General features: G+C 36.1%; 1 protein-coding gene across 2 annotated transcripts in view; it reads left to right on the top strand.

Moving 5' to 3' along the window:
* Positions 1-20,197: 20,197 nt before the first annotated feature.
* Positions 20,198-21,125, top strand: part of ANKFN1 (ankyrin repeat and fibronectin type III domain containing 1) — a 120,140-nt gene continuing 119,212 nt past the window's right edge. For both annotated transcript variants that reach the window (XM_075441172.1, XM_075441173.1), the window contains exon 1: positions 20,198-20,314. The gene's annotated coding sequence lies outside the window, so the exon portion shown is untranslated. The remainder of the gene's footprint in view (positions 20,315-21,125) is intronic.

The raw sequence follows: 21,125 nt of genomic DNA, 5'->3' as shown, positions 1-21,125 counted from the left end.
GATACTGATTGTTTAAAAATCCTTTTCCAGTGCTGTTGTGCCCTCACAAACTTATTAGCAGTATTCTATAGTTTTTCTGGGAGTTCAGAATGCTACTGGAGGACAGACGACATAATATGGTATACCATTACAGTCTAATGTGTTACTTTGTGGGCTCAGGTTGCTTCTAGTTGGATACTATCACTTGTCAGTTTCTCATCTATTGTTTCATTCCTGCAGAGGCTCAGTAAGTGGGAGATGACAGAGCGGACACGCTGCCTATATTAGGGGAGCGACTGAACTCCAGTAGTGATATAAATTATTGGAACAGTGTTCATCTAGGGAACTGCAGACAGACAAAGCAGCTCTGAGGAAATGCATCCCTGTCAAAGACGGTTTGTTTCAGCTGAGGCTTGAATTACAGCAGAAGTAAAAAAGAGAGTAATCTGGTGAGGGGGAAAGCAAACTGGAGCACTGCATGTAAGTATTTTCAAATAATTTTTTACATAGTTCACTTATAAGCAGATTACTATATGCAGTTGTAGACACAAGTTTTCATCTTTTAAGAATGAAAATTACATTTCCTTTAATGTGATGCATAAGCAGATTATCCTGTTCTCTAAATATGTGGAATATTTTATATCAAGAATGGAATTTCAAATATTTATAGGGGAGAAAACAATTTTTTTTGCCTTTGATTGTGTGGTCAATACTTTTTAATGGGACATACTTATAAACAAATAATTATAGTATTTATGGCTGGATGTTTATAATTTCTATTTATGGAACTGTTTACATTTCTACTGGTTGCTTCAAGAGTCAGTTTATGGGAGGGTGTTAATAGTAATAACTTACCTGCATTTACATACGAGCAAACCCAGTATTAAAAACTGGCAACCTGGAATGAGCATGCATAGATTTTTATGAGTCTGAGACAACCTGGTTTTTCTGGAAAGTTCTTGTTTCCATTGATTCACAGCAAAAACGTGTGTTTTGTTTGTTTCTGATGACTAAAGAATAAGTAAATTTTGGCATTACCAAAAACTTTTTGGGACCAGTTCTGAACAAGACAAATCAACTCCTGCCAATGGAAGATTAAGAAATTCTGCATTGTGCTACCAAACTCAGACTGTCATGACAAATGGAATAAAAAAGGATCATTTGTATTTTCTGAAACCTGGTATTAACCTATAATAATTTGTCAGTATGTTTTCCAAGCAATACTCATTAGCAATGAATTTAAAGCTTATGTGCCTGCTATAGCAACTGCACTTCTAGCTTTTAGAACACTTACTGGGAACTGCGGCGCTGCACCAGGCTAGATTTTTTTGTGAGTTTCATAAACTGATTATGATGCTTTTTTGAAGTGAAAAATTTAGCATGAGCGTATCTTCTCTGGAAGAATTTGGTTTGACTGTATCTTGTCAGAGGCTCTACATAAATAGTGATTCATGCAACTAAATACTCTCATGGAGACTGCTACTTCTGATGGAAGAAACCTGGCCTGCACATGCATGTTACTTTTTAATTGACTGTTTTGGAAGTAGCATGACATTCTTGTCTGTTCTGTTTCCACAAACTCGATTAAGTGGTACTTGTTTCTTTTTTTAATGATAGCTTAACTGTTTTAAGCTCACGATAAGTAAAATCTCCAAAGAACTTACCTAAAACTTTGTATTGAACTCAATACATGCTATGATGCAAAGGTAGCCAGTAATTCACTGAGGAATTAATACACATTTCTTGTTTTCAATGACATGTCCAATTACACTGCGTGTTTACTGAAATTTTGCTGATTGGGGTTAAAACTTTACTGCTAATCTCAACAGGCCCTCTCTTGCACTTCTTGCCTTGATTGTTCATAGAGCTTCCCTAGTATAGAGCAAGTGGATGATGTTATTAAACATTGTAAATCTAAGTTTTCACAAGTATTTTCTGCATTTTTACAATAAATTTAAGACTCCTTATTCAGCCAAATTGAATGATGACGGGGAATTGTCCCTATCATTAGAGCTGACTAGAAATACTTTCCCCTAAAAATCAAATAAGTTTCACTGTTGTTACTATTAAATCCACAAACTATAGCTGCTCTTCTGGTTTTAGGATAAACTTAGCCATCCCCCAAAAAGACAGATTTTTGTTTTAACGAAAACAAATTTCCCTATAAATAGCTGTTTTATCAAAACATTAGCTATGACTGAAAAAGCTCCTATATAAAACAGTATTAATCATTATCTGTTAACTATATTTAAGACATTTTGCAGAGTTTAGTCCATTGGCAAGTCATGTTGAGTTTCAAACTGTCTTCAGTGTGTACCTGTAGAAGAAATCAATGCATTCAGTGAAGCTGTGGACTACATTGAAACAGCTTTTTAAAAGAACTGTGCTCATTTTGTATTAATCATGAAGTCAGTAATGATGTCTGACGTAGAAAATGTATTACTCCCTTAGGTGAAGGAATTGGGAATTACTAATGTTTTGATGCCGTATTCTAGTGTTAAATAAATAGCTATTATTGCAAAAGTGTTCTTTTGCACTCCTTTGTTATCAAAAAATAAAATATCAGTAATGTTGGTCAGATAGGGTTAAAATCACAACTGAATTGATTAACTAAAATGTATGCAAAATTTAAAACCATTCTTTGCCCCTTTCTGCACTCCTTCCCATGTTTGTCACTGCTGTTTCAGTGCCTCTGCTATTAGGGAAGGAAAGTACCTCTGGAAATGTTAGGTGTGGGTGTGCGTTTACCCCTAGTCCTAATGCTCCATGTGCAACTGAATTTACCTTGTAGAAACACTTTGAAGTCTTTAAAGCTTTGCTTCTTACGGATTGAACTGAAACGCTCAAAATTAGGAAATTTTTTCATTCAGATTTTTCTCATTATTATATTTTTTATTCTTTTTTTTGTTATTTAAGGTTTATAGTAATCTGAAGCAATCGTATAATTCAGGGAAAATTCAAAATCTTCCATGAAAAGAAAGAAAATATCACATTAGATATCTGCACCAGAAAACCCTTGTGGAATATTTTTATTGGAAGATGAGCTAGTTTGAAATCACGTAGCTTATTAATTTCTCAATTTTAATATTAAAAATTATGCATCTGGAATATGGTGGCTCTCTCTCAGAAACAGGGAGACCTAGGTTGCAATCTCTTTGAAAAGTTTAAAATCTCATGGCTTTTTAATAAAAATATGAATCTATTTATTATCTAAAGTTTTAAATTTCCCAAGCAGTATTTTTAAAAAGAGGATTGAGTGTCAGTGAGATAATTTCAATTCCCAGGATAATCATATTTCTAAATGTGTTTGTGTACACTTCTGGCATAAATGACTACACTTTCACTAAAAGTGGTGGAACATTCTTATGCTTCTGACTGTTTCAGCAGCCAATGCTTGGGTGGCTCAGCACCAGCCAGCACTGTTTTGATGTCTGGCTGGCCAAGGATGAGAAGAGGGAAAGAGCAACCAGAAGATACTGATTGTAAATGTATTCTTTTTGAAGTAGTTAAAGCTACATTTTATTTTTTTTTTTAAAGGTGAATAGCATTTTATCAACTGGAAACCATTTGTGAATCAGTGCTGAACTGCTCTATAGTTTTTTTAAAAACATTAAGCAGACTTCTGTTTAAAAGTAATGTTTTGAGACTAAATTTAGCTCTGTTTAAAAGCTAATTTGAAAACAAACTCCTCTAATAGGAATATTACATTTGACCTCTAATTCTCATTTAAATTTTGGCCATTGAACAAAATATAAATATTCCCTATTAGTTCCGTTCTAAATTCAAAAAATTAATTTCCAGCTAAGGGACTGGTTTTCAAGAAGTGTCAGAACTCCTGTTCTGTTGTAGTCCAAGTCTTCTGAATTGCACAAAAGAATGAATTGGGGATAATGGGCTGAAACCTGGATAGATGTGGACCAGGAGAGCACAGCTGATAAGTTTGACTCCTAGTCACACCAAGCGTGAATGGAGACCGAAAGAATGTACCAACTGGAATGGAATTAGTCCTCTTACTAATACCTGAATGCAGTTCTCAAAGGGAAGGCTAAAGATAAGGATCTTCATTGTCCAAAATTCACAGTTCAGAGTTTAAGGTCTGTTATAAAGTGTATTCATACTGAGTGGATACAGTACTTATTCTCCTGTTTCAACCTAAAAATACACATTGCCATGTATCTATGATTGTATGATTCTGTGGGTTTAGGACGATACAAAGAAAAGTGTTGCTCCAAGGGCTTTGCCTTAAGGATATACAGGAATCAGGAGAAACTCATTTGCTAGTCGTTAATACCAGAGCATAGCTTTCTTCCTCCTTTAAACTGATGCATTCCCTAAGGATGTGAAGAAACTTGGTTTGTATCAAATGAGTTGCCACATATTGGGCCTAGTATTCAGTTAGTATTTATTAGTGTAAATTGTTACTTCAGAGCACTTCTTACACAAGCAGAAAATATATTCCTTAGAACTGACATTTCTGTGCAGAGTACTTAATAATCATGATGCATGCATCATTCTACTATGCTCCCCTCCTGCTTGTACAGAATTTCTGCTTTGCAACCCAAATTTGCTGATCAAATGGCCTAGCTGATAATACGACTTGTTACAAACACTGTTAGACCTCTTTTGAGTGGTATTAGAAAAAAATGTGGGCAATTGTAATTACGGGCAAGCTAGCTGAGTTGATGTTTAATAGATACAAGAAAGCTTTCCATTAAAGACACGCCTTTCAATCCTTTTATATATCTCTTACAACCAGTCTTCAGCATTTCGATATATTTGTGAGCCCAGTAGTGTATCCTCCGTCTTCAACTTTGAAAAAAAGCGCAGTGGAAACACACCAGTAAGTCAGATGAAAACATTCTGCAGCCTACAGTGGTTTCTGTGCTACATGGCCTTTTAGTTGCCTGAAGAACAATTGGGGAGTGTGGGAACTACTTTAGAGAAATCATAAATTGTTTTGGGATTTATTCAACAGATTCTAATTTTGGATGAAATATGTGATTATGGAAGCACATAATAAGCATTCTCTCCTACACTCACAAAGACTCTTTCAAATATTTTCAAATAATTCTCTGTTAAGAATACTCGGATTCTTTTGCATTGTATCAGCTCAGTCACATGCTTCAGTCAGGTTCCATAACAGACTTGCTGATGATGGAGAGTTTTTTACCTTCCAAACAAATAGGCAAACAGAATTCCTACCTGTCCTACAAGTGACACTGTTCTTGTGACAACTGCTATGCAGTGATGCTGGGTTTGTTTCAGGTATGATGCCTTCCGCCCTTCCTTAGAACATGGAAAGAGAATGAAGAGCACAGTTGATTAGAACCTACCTATAAACAGGTGGAACCTGTTTCTCATGTAGATATTAATGAAGAATTAGCAGAGAAGGCCTGATGGTAGCAGTAGGTGGGGATATTTGGCCAATCTCACACTCCAGTTTCCAGTATGCTAACTGAATTAAGACCGTGTCTATGTTAAGGCCCCAGTTCATATTTAAATTTTCTGAAAGCATGAGTGAATTTTCTCCTGCTCCTATCCTTATCCTTGTATTTTTCAGTGACTATGAAATAAAAAATGTGGTTATTAAATATAGAATATACGTTTTGCTGCGGTATTCCTCTTCCATATATAGATAGCAAGATAGCTACAGATTACTTAATGATAGCCTTTTCATTCAATGAATGTGTCAGTAAAGGAAACCAAGCGTTTCTTTTAATAAAATGGCTTTTAAGCATCCTCAAGGGCACATTAAAGTGATCTCTTTAGAAGTCATATTTAGTAAGCTAATTAGCATGATCAGAGTGTGCATTCCTTCCTTATGATTAATTTCATGGCACTGAAATGAAAACTCTAGGTAAAAGTCTTACAGTGACACTAAATACATAGATTCTTATATTCTGTATTGGAATGCATGACACACTGGCTACAGTTTAAGTAACTGTTCAAAGTATTTTGAAAGCAGCAAGGACATAACTCAACTTAAGCTCTCACTTTTCCCCAACAGAAATACACAGGGCATCAAACAACTTGGGCAAACATTCTGGAATGTTACATGGCAGTTCATCTTGTTACAGTTGGTGTTTTTTATGTAATGGTGATTTCTACTCTGAGTTTTAATCAGTAAAGCTGGGACTTCAACTTTTTTATGAAAACATAAAAATTTACAATAACTACTCTTCAGTAGTGTGATAATGTGTTTACTGTGAAGCAAAGATAAAGTGTATGTAAGTGACAGGGATCACTTTCATCACGCTCTTTAAAGCTTGATGTCTAAGAGATTAAAAATATTACAATACAGGAAAAAATGTTTTTAAATTGAAAAATTTTGTTGAAATTTAATGAATTAAATTTTAATTTTTAAAAATTGAAATATGAGTATTTTTATAGCATCCACATGACCATTGCTCCATGGCACTGCGCTCAGGGTCTAAGATCAGTACAGATGCTCAAGCACACTGTTTCTTACAAATCAGTATTACTGTCTAATCTCAGTTTAGTTGACTGAAATATACTTAAGTTATTGGAAGACAATAGCCTTTGGTGATACAATTTTGATTGTAGTAAAATGGAAAACCAAATGTTATATTCATTAGAGTTTGAGACTGAAAAAGATGAATGGCATGTTGTTACTTAATACTGCATACAGAGTTTAGGTGATGAGCTCTTCAGCAGAATTGCACAGCTTAAATACTGTGTTTTCTTGTGAGTCTGATGTGGTGTACTGACTTTCTGCTGTTCTTAGTTTGCTTGAACAGAAGTCTTGTTTCAGGTATGAGGAGATGCATCAGTGTAGCTCCCACTAATACTCTCTGATTCCTACTTTATTGCTTCTTTATGTCACTCTATCAATCTGTCTCCATTTGGAGATCTCTCCATGTTTCCCCTTTTCAGACGGCCATTGAACTACTTGAGAAATTATTTCTAGGTGAAGACATACTGATATATCTATTTAGATTAAACTCTTTACTGATTTTGAGCCACCAGGTTCATACACAAGTGAGTGGGATTAATTGAAATAGCTTTAGAAGTATAATTCCTGGGAAATTATTGTTATTCTAGCCATGAACAAATAATGAAACAGACTGATAATGAGCTTACTCTTAAACATTTGGCTAAATATTTTTTCAATTACATAGGCTGAAGCTATTTATTAGTCTTTATTAATATAGCTAAAAAGAACATGCGGAGAGTTTTAAGTGTAGTCTCGTCCACCCGGACCTTAAGAACATATGTACTGAAAAGGGTGGAGCAGACACTTGTGAGAACAATTGAGAAAGAAAAATGTCAACAAATACACCAGGAATTGTTTATATGAGATTTCTTGCTTGGTCTTGAGACAAAGCAGAGAGGACGGGTGTAGCAGGTGTTTCAGTGCCATCTCATGAGGATTGTGGTTCCAGACTTAGTCATTGGGAATAACACCTGAAAAGAAATAAAAATAACTTTAGTCCCATTAATTTTTTTCCACCTAATGAACAATAATCCTACCCAAAGACATATGTAGTTTCCTCTATTTCCTGAAGCTCATATCAGAGCTCCTATTTTCTTCTTATAAGAGCTGACTCCTGATTGCACAGACCTGCTCAGGTCAGTGAAGAAACCTTGCTTTAAGGAGTAGCCATGTCTGTAGGAGATGATCCATGGGCTAATTTTGAAGCTATGTCATTATTTTTTTGTTTGGACAGGCAGGCAAGGGAATTACCATCTTTTAGTCTGTGCCATGGCAAAATGTGGTTATAGACTTTGCATAGTAAGTTCAGTCTTCAATGGGAGTGTGGGGAACGAATTGCTTGAGAGCAGAGCAGGCTGGAGGTACAGCCGTATCCCTTTATACAAATAAATACACAGGTAACAGAAAAATGTAAGGTGCAGCCTGCACTTCCACTTCTTGCTGTATATTATTGGTCTTGAGAGTGTTTTCTGGTGCATCACTACCAGTGGGTACACGTACTGGGTGTACCTACACTCAAAGTAGCAGAGCCTGCCTTACCGTACTGTAAAAATGCTGTCAAAACCATACACTGGTTTATTGATTGGTGGCTTTAAGGCAAGGTATTACTTGGTTTCACAGATTTGACTGTGCTCACACCTCCTTCTGAAAAGGTACTCTATCTTGAAGACTGGTGGAGTTCATATCACACTACTTCAGGACATAAAATATAGTATGGGTCATATGATTCCATCTATGCAAAGATAAGTAAGAAACACTGATCTAGGGCCATAATGCCAAAGTGTGGTGGAACAAACTGAACTGAAACAAGTTCAGAATATTCTTCAGTTTTGAAACAAAAATAGAAATGTGGTATATAATGTAATTATGCATTATAAAAATATTAGCTTTCTAAAATTAGATGCCACAAGAAGATACTGGTCAAGCAACAGACTAATGATGCTTTATTTGCAAAATAATTCTAATTATTAACTATTTAAAAGGACTAAATTGCATTGCTTTCAGTTACATATTATTATTTATGTATTTGACATTATGAGACTGTAATAATAAAAGTAAGATTGCAATGAAAATACAGATTTCCATCCAGACTCCTGGTTACAGTGCATTTTCTGATTGTCACTAATATCTCTTTAAAGGACTAGAACACTTGATGAAAAAACATCGTTTTGGTTTCAGAGATGACAAATTAAAAAAAACCAAACACAAAACCAGCACCATATCAGTATACCAAAGATGGTTTTGCTATGAAATTAAATTCAATCTGGAATCAAAAGAATTGTCCTGATTGTTTTCAGCTGTTTGATCTCTTATTTAAAATACAAAGATCTTTGTGAAATTTATCAGAGAATGCTACTTTATGGTACACTGTAATTATAGATTATTGTCTTTAAAGTTTGTCCTACAAAGCAGAGGAGAATGCAGTCATATGTTCCACCTTTACATTCCTTGGAGGGTTCCATATGTTTACCTTTATCTGACTTTAGATTTTGTGCTTTAGTGGTTGCTGGCAAGAGCAGTTGAATTCTTTGATGCCTATTTATTTAATAAGGAATGTGAAGCCACATGCATAATAATACTAGAATACAGTATGAAGGACATATATTCCCTGATGAGATATGTATCTTGAGTAGAGATTAGGAATGCTTTGCACCCATTTCTTTAGTTGGACTGTTGCACTTAAAAATTCCAAAAGGGGGCAATCTTACCCTCTGCCTGAAAGGCTATAGATATAATTCCGTTGAGAAAATACAGCACACTACTTTCTAGGTTCTCTTTTACCTTCGAAAACTGAAAGATAAAACAATGACAAAAATAACTTCTAGGAGTTTTGGGGCCTTTTTTTTTGAAAAGTAAATTTTAAAAGTGTTATTGGATTTTTAAACTTTATTAAATGCAATAGTATGAATACATGTGGTCACTCTCAAAGTGTGAAGGTTAAAATTATCTGATGCCCTTACTTGTAGCGAACAATCATGCTGTTGAGAGAAAGAAACATAAAAAAAAATATATACACATAAATTGCTCTTGGACATAAATCAACCACGTTTATAATGGAGATTTGGGGAAAAAGAAGATCTCAAAATCACACTCTTTTTACAGCTGATTGCCACTTATGAATTTGAGAAAAAAACTGTGTACTCTCTTGGAATAATATAATAATAGTCATATTAGTGCAAGTTGTTTTTTATGTTATCTTGTATTTCTGTAGTGTTAGTAGGAGAAATAACCTGTGGCCTTTCGGAAAAAAAACCCAAACCATTCAAGAAATGTGCTTGCCATTGATTTGTGGTAACTTTTTAATTATATATAGTATTTTCTGTAAGAGGTATGCATATTTTCTTTCTATATGCTTTCTCAATAATGTATTGTTGACCCAGCTTTTGTAATTTGATGGCAACAATAATTTAACTGTTAGAAAAGAAAACATTTCATGTGTATGATATATCTACAAGCTGCCAAAAATACTATTTCTGTAGATATTAGAAAGCCAACATCCTTTTGGTTGAATCAAGAGGGTGTTCAAAAGGAAGGCTGCAAGGAACCAATGGGAAACATTCTTGCTCTTGACTGTATCACAGGATGCTAGAGTCACACCCCTTCAGTTTTCTCCAGGCACCAACTTTCTATGTATCCTGTCTTACTCTAAGACTGAATGTCTGCTACATGTTCATAATTCTGGCATTTTACTAATAACTCCCTGCCTCAGAAATCAGGGAGTATCTTGCCAATATCCCCTATCTCAACTGAAGCAGACCCAGCATTCTGAAGTGAAAGATCTAGTACTTCAGACGTGCTGTTTGTTACAGGGCAGATGAGAGCTCTGCTGGGTGAAAAGATACAACTGGGAGGTGTATTCTGATCTTGGCTTTATCTTAAACTTAGTTAGAGAACACTTCAACTGTTTTAAAGATTTTAAAAGTTTTGAGAGACTTCTGAATGCTGTTATTTATGAACTGAAACATCATTGTTCATTAATTTCTCTTTTTACGAGTTCATACCAGTAACACTGGGGCTGCATATCTTCCCATGATAAGACCAAATCCTATAATTAGTCTTTACTACATGGAGTCTGGTTAAAGCTGATAAATTACTTGTAGCAAAAAGAGTTGCAGATTTTGATGTTTGGAAACTTGAGCTCCAATTCATCCAGTATGAATAAAGAGGTACAGATTGTCAACCTGTGTATGCTGAAGTGGCTCTGACCACTGATTCACAGCCAAGAACATGGCTGGTACAGTCACAGTTCCATAAAGTGTTATGGTTAAATATGTTTTCATAAGATGTAAATGAAGCTTAAATAAATTATACCACCACTTATTTTTATTGTGATAAGCAGAATACATAATAAATTAATACAATTTTTTTGCCTTGCTTCCCATTCATATGATGTAGACTATTTTAAACCCAGCTACATTTTTTTCCTCTCTAGAGAAGATGACCATACCAATTGCCTCATTATCTGTTTACATTCTGGAAAGAATCATTTGGGATTTTGTCCTTCTGAAATAAACGTTTACTTATGGATTTTTTTTATTGTCACATCCATGGCATTTTTAAAGTAAATAGGAGTACAAGGTTTATATTATTTTAAATGTATATTGTATTTGTCTTCCCAACACTGTGGTTTTTAGTACTGTGAATAACGTAGTATGGAGCCAGCCTATTAAACAGCCTGTTTTTGTAAGGAAACTGTTAGTCCACCTACAATATTCTATTGCTTACTGTGTTCTTCCAATATGCTTAGCATTCCACAACCTAAATGATCATTTGTTGAACAAATTCATGCTTTTATTAGTCAAAATACAGAGAAAACAGAGCCCCCCTGTTTCAAGATATTTGCTAATGCACGGTTAATTATCACATATAGCTTACTATAATTCATTTTACAGGGAGACCTCCTGCAGGTAACATACTAGCAGTTTATGAAGCAAAATAACCTCACTATAGATTAGAACTGTTTCACTACTGGTCAGACAGTTGCTGCTTCTAGGCCTTCTCACTTCACATTGCTAATTTGAACAAGGCTTTATTTTTATATTTGTCAGCAGCAAGACTGTAGCATGGTTGTTAAACCTCTCCCAGGCCTAATTAGAGTAGCAATGCTAGCATTCATAATGAATCTCGTGTCCTGGGTTGGAGGAGGTAGCCGTGGTGCTACAGTAGCTTCCTGGCAGACAGTTGCTGGCAGGTTTAAGGTAGCTTGTGGCTTGCAATATTAAGTGACTGTTGAAATTCATTGACTCCACTGCGGCTTATGTGTCTAGATGACAACAAGTTTACACGGTTCTTTTATAGTTACAGCAAATGGGTCCATTTAAATATTTATTAGGTGATTATGGTGATGTGAAATGGAAAAAAATTGCAAAGTACAGTATTGCATGTATAACTTTTAACTGTTTGTACAAAATAGGCCTGTGGTATCATGTGAAATTACAGCATCTTTTTTTCCTCATAAATATTTATAGTGTATCAGTAGCTAGGAATGCTAATTTATTTGCATTTTGTTTCTTATTTAATCTGACAGCCTTTTGGGTAGCCATTAAAGGCACTGACTCTGATTTGAATGAAGGATATTTCAATCAGCAGTTGAGTGACATTTTGATTGGAGTGGGTGAAGTTCAATTTTAGGAGTTCTTTTTGCTTTTATGAGACACAGAAAGGAGTATTACCTGTGTGTGCTTGATGACAGGAGCACCCACAGAAGGCCTGCTTCTCTGAAACTTTTGCTTTTGAGGAATTTGTCATAATTATTGGATTAAATGAAGTCAACTTGTTTTATTTTGTTCTTTGTCTGGCTTAATCAAAGTGAAAAGAACACAAAAGCTAGGTATAAATTTCTGAAAAAATTAACCAAGTTTTTTTGTAAAATATGAATATTGTTTGTGTGATAAAACAAGCTATCTCAGGTATATAGGTAAAGGGATTAAATGCATACAGGAGGAGAAAAAATCCAATTCATTGACAGCTTTGTAGCTGTTTACTTGTTCACAGCAAGAGAAGAGATGGAAGTGAGTCAATCTCACTCCAGGGCATGAAAGAACATGATAATGGTATCCAGAGGTGTCAAAGCAAATACGTATGTTGGAAATGCTCTAAGTGATAGCACAGAAAATAGGTATAGTGAAGAGAAATCAAGTATAATAGAGTAAATTTACTCTGAATATATGTGTGTGTCTATATCTATATATAAACCTAAACATAGTATGAGAGACTTGTTCTTTGTAAAGAGAATAATTAACTACACTATAGCAGCTTCACTCATGATGCTATCATTGAACTTTGCTGTTGTTTAGAAAATCAAATTTTTTGCAAGTGGGTGGCATAACTTTCCAAATCTCTATTTTATAAAGAACAGAAATTAACAGCAGAGATAACAAACCTGAAGTCAGCTCTTGTCAGGGGAAGTATAAGATGCACTTCATGGTCAACTAGAGCCGGTAAACACTAGCTGAAGCAATTTAACTGTGTTTTGAGACATTGACCAACATGTATCTGCAGATCTGATTTGTGCTTTTCTAATTCTGTGCAAATCCTTTCGTTGATAGATTCCCATATATTCCAGGAGGCTTGGAATGCATTATATTTTCTTGTATTAAAAAATTAATTGAAGCTTAATTTAATTTAGTTGGTCCTGCCCTCTTTGGGTGTTCCACTTGTTTGCATTCCTTAGTGCTTTTTCTTCTTCAGCTCTGCCACAGTGTCTCTTACGGCCACTCTTGCTCTTTAAAAAATTGCAGTTATTCTGTTTCTTTTATAAGGAATTGGCATGAATATTTTTGAAATTCATAGTTGGAAGGAGCAGAATTAAAAATTTAGAATAGAAAATAATGAGCTTAATTGATATTTAGAAGACTTCTGTGTTTTGTATGAGTATGGGGAGATTTCTAGAGACCAGCAGTGGAGAGGGAAATATCTTCATTATTGGAGCCAATTTTGTCAATTGTAATTGAGGAAAGTAGTTGCACAGCCCAGAAATATTGACACTAAATTTAAATGGAGGTAGGGAAGTTTCATACTTTTGAAAAGGAGGTGAGTTACTTTTCCAAACAGGGTAAGAAATTTCCAGGAAGTAAAACTGAGACATGAAGCCGAATTAACTCTGCCTCACCAAGCTACTGGAATGTCCACAGGCTTCCTTAAGACTTGCTGTAATATGTCTAGGATTGGGAGTTAGCCTACTGTATAGTGTACCAGATTGGCTGATACTTTGTTATTCCACTAATGCTTATTTCATTACTAGTAGCAAAAAGCAAGACAGCAATCCTATAGGGATACGTTTAATGCTGGGTTTAGCTCATGTTTGGTGCCCTTCTTGGAATTGAGTGCGCAAGTGACTGAAGGATACTACTACAGTACAAGTAGTAAGAATTACATATTAGTGCTCAGTTGAGAATGAGTTGTTTGATTTCTTTTCTGCTATGAGAACTTCAAAGATTAGGTGATGAATTACTGCATTAATAAACTGTCTATATGATTATATAGATATTTACCCTCAGGCTTAAGAAATCTGTGCTCTAACTCTGCACTAGTTTTGAGAGAAGCCCTGTTAATGCCCAAGAGGATAATTTAAACTTGCAACTCAGAGTGAACGTACACTAGCGTGAAGTTGGGACACTGAAAATGGCTGTGTTCTTGTACATACACAATAACCCTCGGTCTTTAGGGTTGTTGATCTAATTCTTTTCACAAGCACTAAATTCATTTAAAAGAAGATGAAGGAGCAAAAAAAGAACACTCTTTAGCTTTTTTGAGTCTGGAACTTCTGTCCTACTGTTTGCTCAGATTTTCCAGTGAGATCAGTTCCTGAGTGGGGCATAAGTGTTCTGAGAGGCAGGTTCAAAACCTAAGCATGCAGAAACTGTCTAGTTATGTGGTATCCCATCAGTGACGAATCTGAATTTGGTTCAAATTTTTGAATAAGCTCAGAAATTTCACAGGTGCAGCTTCAATAAGATAAGCTTTTATTGTATCTTACATTGTAAGTTTCATTAAATGTTAAATTCTAACAATACTATTCAGGTTTTAAAGCATCTTAATGTGCATATGCGCCTTGTGATTTCAGTAGAACAATTTGGTCTGAATAGAAAAATGTCATAATTTCATTCTAACAGTACCTGCCAAATTACATGGGCTTACCTCCTTATAAAGTGCTATTGCAAAGACAGGTTGCAAAATATCATCAGTTATTTTAATGGAAAATTTATGTCCTAGTTAAAGACCAGGATTCTGTCCAAACGCAGTGCAAAAGATGTTAACTTCCCCCATAAACATTTCAATGCAAGCCTACTTGGAAAAAGAAAAGTAAGATATAATATGAACTTGCAGTCAACTGGTGGTTTATCCTAGGACTCATATAGTTGTTTTTGCCGGTAGTAGTTCTTAAGACTGAACTGAGAAAGAATGGCTTTCTTACTTCCATCCTTCACATTTTGTGATCAGTTTCCTAAGTTAGATGCCCCTCTCACTTTTACTCCATTGAGTAACTGAAACTGTTTATGCAGCATAATAAAACTATCATAAATACAGGTGGAGTGCAAACAGACATTTCCCAAATATAGTAGAAGTATAAAATTAGTTACACAAAAGCTTACGAAGACCAGCTGTAAGACGCAGAACAGAACTGATCAAAATAAGCTGCTGTTTTCTGTGTAGGCTGTTAGTTGGACTTCAGAGAAACATCTAGGAACATCCCTGGAATTTTTCTAGCTCCAGACGTGGGGTTTTTTTTTCACATTAACCAGTGAGAAGCACTACATTAACTATCCTTTTCACTAGTTAAAGTGGCATCCAGGCGTCACTTTCAATTTTTGCAGTATCTGCACCATCCTGGACTCAAAGCTTCTTTAATAAAGCAGGCATGGCACCTCTTTGTCTGGCTCTCCCTAGTTTTAAGAACCGTTGTTCAAGACATGACTGGGTTTTTTTGAAGTAATCCAATATTTTGGTACTGATACGCTACTCTTGTCTACTGAATACAGTCTGAGTTTCTGAAGTGGGATCAATGAAAAATTTACACACAAACATGAGATTGAACTGAAAAAATTCTGTATGTGCCTGAAAGCAGAGCTGAGCATTTTGGCTCAGCGAGGCCAGGTTACAGGCATAGTTTTTTTCTATTAAATCATGCACAGCGGCTTTCTCATGTTCAACTTACTACTTTGGAGAAACGGCAAAATAAACATACATTCGCAAAAAGGCCATGCTGGAATAATTGTTTGGTGTCCCTAATGATTCATGGATATCTGAAGCAAGGTTTGCAGAGGAGACAGTATCTTTTGTTAGCTGAAATTATATTTCAGATAAAGGGGAAAAAAGAAAACCCTGCTGAAGACCACATGGACACGGCAGACCCTTCAGCTCCTGATTTCGGGGAATAATAAAGGGGAGAGGGAATCAGCAGACTTAATTAAGCAAATACAATAATTAAAAGAGTGTTGGAACACATAGGCTAAATAAAGCTTGCATATACAGTTTTGTCTTAAAGAATCTGTGAAATCAAATACTTGAGGTGTGTGTGGGAGTGTTGTATGTGTATTCAATATACAGTTGACTGTTCATCCAGTGCTATAGCCTTCTCTACCTCTGTTTTGTGCCATAATTTTGTGATATATTTGCTCAAGATAATGTGTAAAAATCTGTTATTTTAAAGAGATTTCTGCAGTTTAGTAGTTGAAGTTAATGTACTTTATACATTTGTCAGAACTGTTACAGGTCCATTATTATAATCTTTGTGTATTCTAATAACACTGCAAGGTGGGGATGTACTGTTTTCCCTACTGAACTAATGCAGAAAACAAGACAGAGATCTTCTTCCAGACATGGATGTTAAAATCTGTCTCTGTGTACAAAGTAATTCTCTCACCACTGAGTCCCTCTTCTGCTGACACTCCGTGTTGTGATCCATTTAGATGCAAGACCCTGAGGGGCAGGGGGACTGCAAAAAGGCATGCAAGCCTGAGAGAACAGCACTTGCTGCAGTATGGCAAAATAAGGCCATTTTAGACAATCAGTAGAACAATAAACTACATTCTACCTCTGTGCATGACACTGGGAAATAGAAATCCATTTTTCAGTTGAATGAAAAATAGGAGGTCCAAGTGTCAAGATATTAGCACTAGGACAAGTTGGAAACTTTCCAGTGGAACATTTTTCTCTCAGCTAATGCTGGTTCACCAAAACCTAACACGTTGCATGAAAATGTCTATTCCAATGAAATTTTTGATGGAAATGTGCTTGGTTCCCTGCCAGCTCACCCGCTTTTCCCAGCTCTCAGCTACCCGGCATCTCACGTGGAATGGTGCCAGAAAGTCAAGTTTCTTCACGTTCTTGGCCTGTTTGGCAGACTGCCACAAAGGATGGGAGTCTGGGCTCACAAAAGTGGACAAGAAACCTTATACATGCACATACAACCATACACATACTCTCACAGGTCATTTAAATCCATGTCAGTTCATTCAAAGTCAAGGGTTTTTTACATAGAAGGTCTTTTAAATATGACCCTCCTATGGAAAATTTCTCATGCTGGAATTTTAATTTCAAGTTGAAACTGAAAAAAAAATTGGGGACTATGAAAAATTTTCCTTATAAGGGAGATATTGATTCATGTGCAACTGCATGTTGCACTACTGTCATTGAGGTTATCAACAACTCATCTGCTTCTCTTTTTCATTGCATAACAAGATTTATATTTGTAACAGGTAAAGTGTTTATGAACTTAACTTTAACAAAACAAGATGATATTTTTAGAGTTTTGTAAATATTTATTTTAAAAATTCCCTTAAGCCACCTTAAATAAAGCAGGCAATCTTTTCTTGGTCAGTAAGTTTTAGTCTGTGGATTGAGGGGGTAAAGAGTTTCAATGTTTTTGGGTGACTAATAAACAGAAAATAGGCATATACACTGAAATTCTGACTGAGAGGTCCCTGAAGCAGGAGCACTGTAATGTACTTTTCCATAGCCTCACTTCATGCACTGCAGACTGCTCAGTCGCTTGTTATATGTAAGTAAATAAATAAACTACACTCACACTGTGTTAGGTAATTTCTGACTGGGAGGATGTGTTCACATTTGAGACAAAAAGCAATTGATTCAAGTAGCTATTAATGAATTCCTTTTCTAATTATTCTTAGCAATTTGGATTAGCATAACAAAGTTCGACTTTAGGAGATCAGTACTTGAAGCAGTTAACTTTTCAACTGAGCTTTTGAGAATCTAGATTTATAGTAATAGATAAAGTTCTAGCTATTTCATCGAAGAAAGGTTCCTGAGTAGAATTCCACTGCTGTAAATTGGCATTGTGGTCATCAAGTTTGAGCCTCACTGCCAGTCTGTCAAAAAAATGTTGCTTTTCTAATAATAGGAAAGTATTAAATGTGTTGCATAAGATGTAAAAGTTTCTATTAAACAGAGAAAATATATTTCTATGTCAAAATAAGGGAAAAAACATTACTTGTTCCTTTTTTTGTGGGAGACATTGTGTAGTAGAGCAGGAGGCTGCACTGGTGCTGTCCCTGACTCTTGCATAAAAATGTTAATGTGATCTGAAATTGCTCTCAGTACCTTTTTATTCTGATGCAATAAAATGGGAATGATCAGTAAAATAGTCTGGTACTAATGATAGCCTTATGCACATAAGTATTTGTAAGAGGCTTAGATAAAATGCACTTTTAGACTCACTAAACATTAATTTGGGGTGTTGAAGATTTTTATTAAGCTGGGAGTTAACTTTGAATGTTCTAAATGTACATGTTTCTGGCCTTGTCATTGTAATAGTGCTGAAGAAGGCTCCATGGGTTGCAAGCAGCAGAAGAAAGTGGGTAAAGAATTTATTGGCAGAAACTTTAGTTCAGTCCTAAAAGCTGTTGTCTCCCTCACTGCAGCTGCACAGAATCCCAAGATCCTTTGCTTGCGTTAACCCGGACATCAGTCTATCCATGCGCAGGAGAAAATGGTGTGCATGCGCACACACATACACAGCAGGATTGAGCAGTTTGAATTAATCCTCTGAAAGGAAATGTTAAGATTAATAAAATCACAAACTTTTAAATTCATTTCATATTAATCGTTCCTTGCTAAAAGTGACGCAACAGAAACCTGTATATTAACGGTTGCTTTCTAATGTCCCTAAACTGAACTCTCAGTCGCCCTCTCTAATCTCCTAATCTTTTTGCAAAGGAGAGCAGAAGGGCCTCTCTACAAAGCAATCTTGACTATTTTATTTGAGTCATTGGGGTGAGAGAAAAAAGGGAGGGGGAGTGCAACACATATCATGCTGCAAATACAATTCAACATGTGCAATGAAGTGACAGCTGAATTCTTCAGGCCTTTATGTCAAAGAATCAGTGCTGGACTGTGGTGTGTAAGCAAAGACGTCTTGTACTGTTATCTGACTAGTGTTCTCTAAGAGCGACAGTCTGACGGAGGGGGGAAAAATCAGCTCAACTCTCCGGAAAATAGAAGAACATTGGCACTGATTTCCTTAGCAACTACCTTGCATGAAGTGAAGCTCAGCTTTTTACCGTAAGACTGAACTAGTTCTGACCTCTCTCCACTGTTGCAGGCACTCACAGCTGCTCTCTGGTGGAATGAGAAAAATCTGATTTCCATACAGAAGTGCATCATCTAAGATTTTGAACTTTTGTCTATTCATCCAGGCATAGTGTAACACATTTTTCTGATTGTTCTCTGGATGTGTTAAGAGGCTTAGATAAGTCTATGATTGAAAATTGGGATCTGGATCCAAGACTTCTTTCTACAGAAAAAAATTACACTCATAGTATTTTGGGATGCTGGTTTTGGTGTCACCTGAAAGAAAGACTGAGACAGGATTGTGTTGTGCAATGCATGTTGTGCTGTATGTTTTCATAAGGAGGCTGATTTTCCTAATGCAAACAAAAAGTTTGAGGTTAGACTCACAGTGTTTCTGTTCCCAATGTACTAACTTTCATGACAATTTCTACTAGCTTTTCATGTTGAAGGACCTGAGACTCACAGTGAAATCAGCTTTATCCAGAACTGCACATCCTGGTATATTCCTTAAAACCAGGGATGGACAAAGATAAGAAGCAGGGACTCCTAACTCAATATGCTGAATTGGACTAAGACCAATAGGCCTGTACGGAATGTAGATTCGCATATATTTGGGGGTTCGGGAACATAGCCAGTGCAGTGCTGGGCCTGGGGGATGAGAGGCAGCAGAGGAGAGCAGCCACAGAGAACAGAGCTAAGGATTCGGGCTTGGATTTTTGGAGGAGCCTATGGAAGTTAAGGCATCTCTCTTCTGTAGTTTGTCATGAATACCTATTAAAAGCTTATATTTCTTGCTACTGATCTGTCTCCACTTGCTGTAGTAAACTGAATCTGATTTCTTGATCTATCTGTAATCAGCTACCTTGATCCCGAAAGCTGATCACAATAACTAAATTAAACTGTGTGCAGTAGTGTATCGTCCCATCAGATGGCACAGAGTCTCCTTGGAGTCACCCAAATCAACTATTAATAGCTGGTTTTAATGTAAGAATTCCTAGGCGGTTCCATTTTTCTTTCGTCATAAGATATTCTGGAGGTCTGAATTTTTTTCCTCCTGAAATTGTTGTGCTGTTCTCGGTACTTAAGAGACAGACTCCAAATGAAGCAGCCATTCCTAACCTATGCAGACAAAGGGAGTGGTTCCCTTAGCAACAGGAACCATGTGGAGGTTCTCAGAGAGCTCTTTTTTCCCCCTACTCGTGTTTTCTTTTAACTCAACATTTTGCACAGCATCTTGCATGGAGACTCCGACAGCTGGGCTGGAGGCAAACGGTTCTTTCGGCTCTAGCTAACCAGTGCTCGAAAGGCAATTGTTCTACGCTCACCAGACAGAAAAAATGATAATCATGGGTAAGTGAACTGGCACACAATCAGAGTTCATGCTGAGGAGGGGGAAAGTTTACTGGCTGGCAACCAGAAGTGTCCAGCACTTCCCAGTAGGCATGTATGTTTGAAACAGGGGTACTAATGCGGTGCTTACCTTGTTTACTGGTAGGATTGTATGTCTGCATTTCAGGGTTTGGAAACATTAGCACAACTGGGTTCTAGTCCTTAGTATGCTACTGACTTCCTTTAAAGCCCTGAACATCTCACTTCACCTCTCTTTTTCCTTCCCCATCCACTAAATGGAGATTATATGCCATGAGAATATTGAAAGGACTGTAAAGTACTGTAGAAATATACTATATTGATTGGCAAAATTATATTTGCTTTTGAAATTAATGATAAGATGTGCAGAATCTGAGATAAAGTATTACTCTTTTGTTGAATATTTGACTCAATTAACTTTACTGTAGATAGATCTAGTTGCTTTTCTTTATGGTACAGAAGAGGAGATATGTGCATATAGTGTCTGTACATACATGTGCATATGCATAAAAATTTGTTAATGCTGGTGTGTAAATAACAGAAACAGAGCATTTATTTCCCTCAAGTAGCTATAGCATTGGTAAAATAGTAGCTGTGTTTCAGTGAAATCCAGCATGCTATAAAATAATAGAATTTAATCTTTGTATGTATTGAAGTAAATGCTTGTTCTGCTCTTCCTAAAGTGTTACATATTACCAGAGCTCTTGCCAGTCTCAGTTGGAAAAGCCTAATGTATAAACTCTGTAAGTTTGAAATCATTTTACCAAAAAAGAGACATCTGAATTAATCCAAT

Source organism: Opisthocomus hoazin, chromosome 21 (genome assembly GCF_030867145.1).
Source record: "Opisthocomus hoazin isolate bOpiHoa1 chromosome 21, bOpiHoa1.hap1, whole genome shotgun sequence".
Lineage (NCBI taxonomy): Eukaryota > Metazoa > Chordata > Aves > Opisthocomiformes > Opisthocomidae > Opisthocomus > Opisthocomus hoazin.
This window is presented reverse-complemented; position numbering and strand designations above follow the sequence as displayed.